The sequence below is a fragment of the Vicugna pacos genome, chromosome 14 (assembly GCF_048564905.1).
Source record: "Vicugna pacos chromosome 14, VicPac4, whole genome shotgun sequence".
NCBI lineage: Eukaryota > Metazoa > Chordata > Mammalia > Artiodactyla > Camelidae > Vicugna > Vicugna pacos.
The window spans coordinates 68,537,105-68,546,207 of NC_133000.1; the positions used below are offsets into that span (position 1 = coordinate 68,537,105).

The 9,103-nt window shown below is 39.5% G+C and overlaps 1 long non-coding RNA gene across 1 annotated transcript; it reads left to right on the plus strand.

The window, feature by feature from the left end:
• The first annotated feature begins 647 nt into the window (after positions 1-647).
• LOC140685563 (uncharacterized) lies at positions 648-6,014 on the plus strand. Its single transcript, XR_012058825.1, has 3 exons — positions 648-735; positions 5,431-5,485; positions 5,897-6,014. It is a non-coding gene; the product is annotated as an uncharacterized lncRNA (long non-coding RNA).
• Positions 6,015-9,103: the final 3,089 nt, after the last annotated feature.

Below are 9,103 nucleotides of genomic sequence, written 5' to 3' on the forward strand. Positions count from 1 at the left end.
GAATGGCCCCTTCAGCTGCTGAGATGAAGACTATCTTTTAAGAAGTTCAAATGCCATCTCTTCCCACAAAGTCCTCGTAGATGGGCTGAGCCAGAGTTGATCACTTTCACTTTGAAATATGAAAGGACAGATTTCACATTTGTTATGTGCTCCACCTTGTATTGTAATTATCTATAAATGTCTTTGTCAGGTCCTGGAATGCAGAGTCTTTGAAGACACGCAATCTAACTAACCATCTTCACTCTCCACCGTCTTGCCCTTGTTCACTGGGCAATGATAAATGTGTGTTAATTAAAGGAAGGATGAAATCCTTCTAATCACTTTAATTACTGTACCCAACTGTTAATAGCAGCTCCAATATTTTAGGAAAGTAAACATACAGTGCAAGCTGTTCAAATCCATATCTGGCTAAATTTGAATGGGTAATAGGGAAAAGTGCAAAACTGAACACAGTAGAAAGGTGCTTCTTGAGAAAGAGGACCCTGGCTGCCGCAGAGCTCTGCCTCGAGCGTTCCTCTTCCTCTTCTACTCACTTGATATAAAGAGAACATGTTTAAAAGGAGGGAAGTTCAAATGGCAAGCTAAGGCCTTCGCTGGGATTATACAAACACCCTGCTTAAGAGGGAACATGTCGATTGCGTTCTCTGCAGCACACGGCCAGCTCTCACCGAGAGAAGACTGAGCGAGGGATGTGAAGAGATTTACGTGTAAGCCAGGCTTTGAGAAAAGATAAAGGTAAGTAAATGATACATCACTTAGTCGTATACAAGAGTTTACTTTTATCCTGTAATCTAACCTAGGGAAAAAAATCAATGAACATATTTAACTGCTTCTACAGGTCTAATAAGAAAAGATGAACATAGCTCCAACTTTTGGTCTACACCATTGTTTACAAATTACACATTTTTAGCAATACTAATGTTTTACGTACATCATGAAATATACCAAAAATAGAAATTATTTGGAGTTCACGAATTATTTGTCATTCTTCTGAATGAGAGAATAAATTCTCTCCACTTATTTATGTATTCTATTATTTATGTGCATTAGTATGGACACACGGATACTTATTTTGTACTTTGGTTTATAACCCAATGCTACCTTATTTCTTTTGTTCTCAAATTACTTCAACTTTGGCCATTAGGAGTTCTTTCCATTGGGTGTCTCTGCCCTTTGACCTACTCCATCAAAACATGGCAAAATAAAATATGTTCTTTAACTTGTTAATCTGATAAAGCAAATACAGCAATAGCTACGTTTTTATAGCACTCACGCTTATAAACACTCATTTTGTACAATCTCACTACCAATCACAGAGATAAAGGCAACCCTAGCATCCATTTGGACTATAGATAAATCAACTGCAGTTAAGAAGGTTAAATAATTCATCTTTAATCTCACAGTTTTACCTAAGAGTAAAGCTTCTTAAGATTAAAGCTGTCTTTTTGGTCAACTACTGGTCCCTAACATTGTATTTGAAGGAATCCTAGAAACAAAAGAATATAAAGCCTGTATTTTCTTTGCTTGTTACCAGATAACTATTTTCTGAATGTATTTTCAGTTGCATATTTTAATGAAATTTTATTCTAGTCAAAAGTAGAATACTATCTGTCCTGTACTGTATTAAAAACAAAAGGTAGAGATCTCTGAAAATTTTGATTTAGCTGTTATGAAACACATCCCTTCCACTGAAATGTCTTCTGCATCCAAAATGAGGCCATTTTACCCATTAGTGGGAAAAAAAAATCCATTTTGTCCTTTTTTTTTGGGTTCATTTTCGTCTCAGTGAAATAATACAAATCTTGGCCCACGGCATTTCCTGCGGGTTATTAACCAGCTGGACCTCAAGCCATCATGTCCTCTCGGGCAACCATTAGTTCCCAGGAAACACTCTTTGCCTTGATCATTATTGCATAATTAAGACCATTTTGTGTTCCTTTAATGTAACATATCAATTATTGAGGAGAAATATAATACTGGAAGAAAGTGATGACGTTGCTTTTTACAAAAAAGAAAAAAAGCAAGTGAGCCGTCCTAGGAGTTTTGTAATAACTGTTTTTCAAAAGAAAACCAACATCCAAAGTAAGTTGCTCAAGATCTTATTTCAGTACTCCTACTCACAGATAATTTGGCAAAACGGATAAAGAATCCAACAAACTGACACTTGCCTTCAAGTAAGTTGTGCAGAAGGGGCCCAGCCCTCTGGGCTGCAACCCACAGGGCTGGAATGGCATCCCCAGACCTAAGCAAGCAGGCGAGCTGAACAGCAAGATATGTACTGAGCAATTCTGGTTTAAAAAAAAAAAAAAGAAAAAAAGACCCCCTCTTCTCTTTTCCCTCCTCTACTATAATCTAATCAATGGATTTACTTTCCATTAAAAAGGCGGGTAAAACAAAAGGGACCCCAATTACTCACGCACATCTTGTGCGAGAACTTCTGCCATAAATCAGAGGATGCTGGAGAGCAAGAAGCTGAAATCTAGGTGATTTAATCAATTTTCATACTATTCTGAAGGAAGTAGGGGACAGAATTTCTAGAACAGTAAGTGCTTCCGGCAGCTGTCACCGTCTCAGGCTCTGCTTCGCGGCCACCGCGTTTCACGGGGCGCTGGGAATCTCACCGCCACCCACTTCTGTCCCCTCCTTCACTTTGCTCCACAGGCAGACACACTGGAAGCAGGCCCCCTCACAGGGGCCGGAAGAAGTAGAGTCATTCAGTGAAAATAAGAAAAAAAAAAAAAAAGGTGGGAGGGGGCAAGGAGGAGGAAAAGGCAACTAAAATGATTCTTTTACTCACAAAAGGAGGCAAAAACTTCATGTGAACCATCCTGTCAAGCTGCCATTTGACAAGGCCATTTCTTCAGTATAGACAGTGTATACTGTGTATGTTTATGGTGAAAATTCAAGCTTCTGAGAGTTTCGCTTTGGGCGATTCTGGAACAGTGCTCTAATGCCCTCCCACCCCAACCCCGGCCCTGCCCCAGGCCAGTCTCTAGGGCTAGCCAAACTTACACGAGCGTCTGCCCTGGAGTAAATTTCTCAACACTGGAACAGACAAGGTCACATCTGGGGGTGGAGGGGCAGGCCATTTCCAGTTGCATACTTATTTTGTTTGGCAGTTTACTGTTGTATAAACATCAAAATCAATTACTGATTTAACAGTGTTGGGAATTTATGTAAAAATTCAAAAAAAGTCTGCAAATAGGAACTGTATTCCTCCTTGACAGAGGTCAAGTGAAACTGAGTCTCTTGACCATTTAAACAGGGCAAGAACTCCTTGGTTCACGGCTGTCCCCTCAGCATCCTGTTTATCCGCCTGTGATCTTCCAGAAAGGCAAATTCATTCATTTATATTAGAGCTTGGCCGCTGTGTCTTTGTATTTAAAAACTGTTGATAAAGCATTTGAAAGTGATTTAGTTAAAAGTCAGTGCAGTAAAACTTATTAAATAGTCTCTGACGGATGTTTAATTTGTCTCATTGTAGCTGATCATAATCAATGTGTGTTAAATGAGTAGACTGCGATTTATTTTTAAATATTTTTGTTGATAGCCCATCTAAAATTGTTTTGGTGTTAATAAATACGCTATGAAAAGACCAGAGAGTTATAAATATTCATACAATTTTACATATTCATCTACTTTCCGTATTTGCGACATGTGTCCCTCAAAACTCGTGGGCCTGCCAAGTCAGCAAAACCTAGTTCCACGTGTGACAGTGACACCCCTTTCCTGCTGTGGTTCCATCAGCTCCAATCAAATCAGCTGTAGATGATCATGTATTTTTACCTTTGCCCGTGAGTCCCTTCCAGATACGACTGTGAATTCAGGAGGCAATTAGCTTTGGCCTCTTAAACTTTGAAATCATAACCTAAATACCCACAGCCTTAAGACAGCAGAATAATCCTCTGCAATCACATAATACCTGATTGGATCTAGCGTCTTGATAGGAATTACGTGATTGACTCATAAATGCTTCTAATCACAATCTCTTCCTACTTTCACATTTTAAAGTAGCCTCCCTTGTCAATCCTACGTATTTTAAGCAAATGATATATAGATCAAGGATAGTAAATATAATTAAATACTGATAGATCAATTTGAATGTCTGTAGGTACTAACGTAAACTATAGATACCCACATACCTTATCTAGAGATTATGCGCTTTTTTTCCTTTTTTAATTTATTTTCAGAGACTTACTCACCTTTATCAAGATCACAAGTTATATTATCTTGTGCACCCCACCCTCTCCTCTGAAATCGTGCTACACTGTGTTGTTCGGTACTGGTGATGCCATCATTTCTTGTCAAATCTCAGACTATTCCAACGGCTTTCCCACCTCAGACACAAAGCTCATTGCAATTTCCATAGTCAGCTGTCTAAAACACAGAAAAAAAGAAACAGGAGGGGTCACTGTGCTCCTCCAAAAGGAACAATTTGCACATATCATGCCAGCCTCAGTGTCCCAGAATGGTTCCACCATTACAACAGGTGAATCAGTAAAGACGTACAAACTTGAGAATCAAGGACTGTTAAAAAAAAAAAAATCTACTGATGACCTTAGAATTTAAAAGTGCCAGAATCTTGTTTTCTTTCCTCCACTGAAATGTTGCAGCTAATTTTTTTTTTTGTGGAGGATGAAGAAGCACCCCTTTACCACTTAGCTCCTAAATTTTGAGGTGTGAAACTAACTTCTCCAATTGCATTCCCCCCAAACGCTCACTTGTTTGAAGGCTTTTGGGCTGAATAGTGGGGAGAGTTTAAAACACATTCCCACCAGGAAATTATTTTTCAGTGGAATCAAATGACACAGCATTTCCTATTTAAATTGTGCACTGACTCTGAGCCCAAAGAGAGAGTCCACCATTGTGGATATTGATTAGCTAGTACAGAAATTTTAGCAAAACCAGAGTTTACTAAACATATATATATATGTGTGTGTGTGTGAAATATTAGCCATTGGAGTACATTTAAGTCAGATGTACTTTCCCTAAGATGAAAATGGCTAAATGTTTCTTGCACCCCAAACACCATTTATTTTTGTTTTAGTGGTTATTGATTTCATCATCAGCCCTGGTCAGTTACACTGCAGCTCCAGCTGAGTTATGGTAACTCATAAAAGAGCCAGAAAGAGAAGACAATGAGGTTTCCAGATATTCAGTGAGATGCTTTTCACTTAGCAAAACAGACAGTATTTTCTGGGTTCGCTTGCAATACTCTCTCTGGTGTAAGTATTGACGTTTTGGTAATCCTAGGCCCTTTCTGCTTATTATTAAGGACAAGGATCATTTGTCACTTTTTTATGTGGAGAAAAAGAAAACAAATGCTGTGGTTAAATGCTGATCTCCTCAAACTGCAGGGTAATATAGTCTAACCCCCTGACAGCCAAGGGCATAAAGTAATCTTTTCACTTTTTCACTTTGTTTATATAGATTTGCGCGTGTTCTGAAATCACATTGCCACGCAGAGCTCACGCTCAGCCTGCAGGTACTGGGGCGTGTTCTGACCCGGCCGTCTCCCATGCTGCTTGGTTAGTGCCCATCCCTGCACCAGATAAATGCTTTGAAATACTTGTCTGCCTGTACAAACACAACAAAGGAGTGCCTGCCAAGCCCTCCCCCCAGTGGCCGACGCCGTCCTCGCTCTCCTGAGCTTTTAAAAGGGCCTAATGTGCCCCCTCTCGTCCACTCTGAACCCGTCCAATCACCCCTCCTTTGTGCAACCCAAGGGAGATCTTCAAAATGCAGATCTGGTCCTGTCACCTCCACTCTCTGCCCGACCTGTCCAATGGCTTCCCGGTTCTTTTTGGCTAAATTCCAGATTTATTGCCTCACCAAGCCCTTGGCTTCTTGAGCATCATCTCAAACTGCCTTCCTTCACGATCTGCTTTCTCTTCAGTTGTGAGCTTCTTGCCAGTCCTCGTGAGACAAGAGGGAAGAGGGCAGGGCACAGCCATTAAGAGAACGGCACAGCAGTCAGCACGAGACGGCGAAGACGCACCTCCCAGGGGACCTTGAGCTTCGCTGCACGCTCACTGTGACGCATTAGCATGCTAACAGCACTCCCGCAGGTGCTACGACAGTTCCGAGGCTGATCATCAAGGGTCAGAAAGTGGGTGGTGGCCCAATCGCTCACCCCTTCCCCAAAGCAGCTGGAATAATCCTCCTACTTGTTAACATACGAAGTCACCAAGCCCATAAAAGCTAACAGCTGCACACCTCGTGTTCACCCGCTGTGGCCTCCTGAGATGGCCCGCACTCTGTCTACAGAGTGTGTATCTACTTCTACTTTAGCCCCCCTCCCCCATGCCTCGTGGCCTCTCTGTTGCCTTCTGAGATGCTCTGCATCTGTCTATGGAGAGTGCACCTCTCTGAATAAATCTACCTTTAACTCAGCTATGGCTCACCCACGATGCCAAGGACCCTTACCTGGCAGGGCATGTCCCAGGAACTCAACCAAGACCTGGGACATAGGCACCCTCGTGTGCCCCCATTTCCTGAATCACTTGAGTAAGTCCCACTCCTGGCCTTCTCCCCTTACTGTGGCCTCTCCAGGAAGGCTCCCCGCCCCCTGCCCAGGCAGCCACGTGTGCTAGATTTCCTTCAGCTCAACCAACAGTTCTTCAGGGAGATCTCCCTGATCGCCTACTTTAAGCCACTTTCATGGACTTAGCTCTCTTTCCTTCAGAATCATCATCTAAATTTGAATCAGATGTACATCTCTTAATGAGATTATTTTGATATTTGATTATTTGCTATTGTTTTCCCAGATAGGGCTGTAAACTCTATGTGAGCAGAGACCTTGAAACCTATCTGTTTTGATCCTCACTCTAAACTTAGAGCCTGGGAAAGTTATTGTATGGAATGGATAGTCAATCAATACACATTCTATCAAAGAACAAATGTTTGCCCTCATGAGGAGGCAGGATTTTGTAGCATCTTAATTAACTATATTCTTTTAATATAGGAACTGACTTTATCTTTACAGATTTTAACTTGTCATACTATTGGTTGATTTGTTCCATTAAACATGTTACTTCTGGAATTCAGAAATACAGATAAATATCCAATGAGCCATAAAGATTAACAGAGGATACCAAAGGAATTTCCCTCCCTGTTCCCCCACCCAAAAAATACATATAACAGGTTTTTTTGAAAAAAAATTTCAAATCTAATTTTAAGTTATGATAATGAGCCTTCTAAAGTGCTAAAGCGAAACCCAAATATACGTGATATTTTCAAAGATCCCACAGTACCAGCTTAATGTTAGAAAATGTTAACCATCTATTAAATGTTATTGGAACAGCACAGTGTAATAACATTATGAAAGAATAGTGTTTTTATCTTTCTAGATCCTTATTGGAGTGCTAAATAAGTCACTTAAACAAAATAACAAAAAAAATTAACTTAACAATATTGTTAAATATTGTTACACAGTAATTGTCACATTAGATACTGAATATATTTGAAAATCTGCAGAAAATATATTACAGTAATTTTTTTATTACTCAAGGATTATCAATAAAATTTCAAAATTATTCTTACTTTAGATTTTAGGATAATTCAGTAAAACAGATTAGTCAAGAGTCTGCATGATTTTGCATAGGTTAAGTTTAACCTGATCAAAAATACAATTCTGTAAGATGGGACAGACCAGAAGACACACACATTTAAATGGACAAGATCATGCCATTTGTTCAAACCTTGGTAAAGTTTCAAAGTATCGTTCTTTTGGACTAGTTTTAGGTATGAAGGATTCCATCCACATCTTGCAACGTCTTTGGACTTTATATTTGAAAATGTGCACGCATGTGCATTCAAGAAAGGCAGAGATGATGCATGTTCTCATGTGAGTGAGTCCGAAACACTGAGGAGGCAGCTGCAGTGAGCTTTGTTATTACAATTTTGGCCTGACCTACAAGGTGGAAAATGTTGAGAGCATCAGAAGCCTGCACCACCCAGTCCCCATCACATTCAGCAACGACTCTCCCCACCCCCAGCCCCGCCCACCTACAAAAGACACAGATAGCACATACAGTGATTCAGTCCTATGTGCCCTCAGTCATCACTTGATTATTTCCTAAAACCTCGACAGACTTTCCAGATCCTGCTCAAGTTTGAGACACTGTTTGAAAGTCTAAAGTGATCAAAAACCCTGTGCCTGGGACTCCTTGCTGTTCAGTTACTCTTCCTGTACTCAAATATTTTTTTCAGAAGAACGAACAATTATTAAGAGCCATGTTTTATCAAAGACTTACTTTTCAAAGTTGAAAGAAATTTTCTGTCTCAAAATGTTCTACTGAAATTATCAACGTAAAAACCTAAAGGTGTACGATTATTTAGACTGACGTTAGACACATCCTGTTTTGATAACCAGCTATATTATTAGAAGCATTATCTCACCAAGGATTCAAATAATTTCTTCAATATGTTGCACCCACCCATCAAAAATCAATGTTTACCTCTCAAAGTCAACAGGGGATCTTAATAAAAGCAGAACAGTGATTTTTGTCCCTGTAAGTTTTCTTTCCAAAGAAGAAAAAAAAAAAGGTCACTATTAATCAATACAAAATCCAGCACCAATGGAAGAAATGTATGCTCACCGAAAACAGAGTTTTCAGAAACTCATTTAATCTTTAGCAAGAAAAGAAAAGTACCTTCTCCTACAGAATCTTTCAGGCCCTTTACATTCCTAGAACCTTATGGGGCTATAATCTCTTTTCCATAAATCCCAATTCCAGAAGGTCTTTATTCCTGGAATTATGTTACAGTTTCCTTAAAACCAGATTTGGAGAGATGGCATATGAAAAATTTTCAATGAATCCTTAGCTAGCTTTAAATTTTATGTGTATAATTTTTCCTATCTTAGATATTTTATATACGAATGAAATTTATTTCCACACATTTGGCTGTCTTATTTCTGTGCAGAATTATTACTGGTGTGAGTTTAAGAGAACCATTGCATTAAAAAGGCTATTTATAAAATTTTCCTTTACACACTCATGAAGAGAATGGCATTAAACAACCATATTGACTTGTAATGCCAGACACTGTTCCACTGTTAACTGGGCTGTTCACACAGAGAATTAAGAAAGAATTTTAAGTT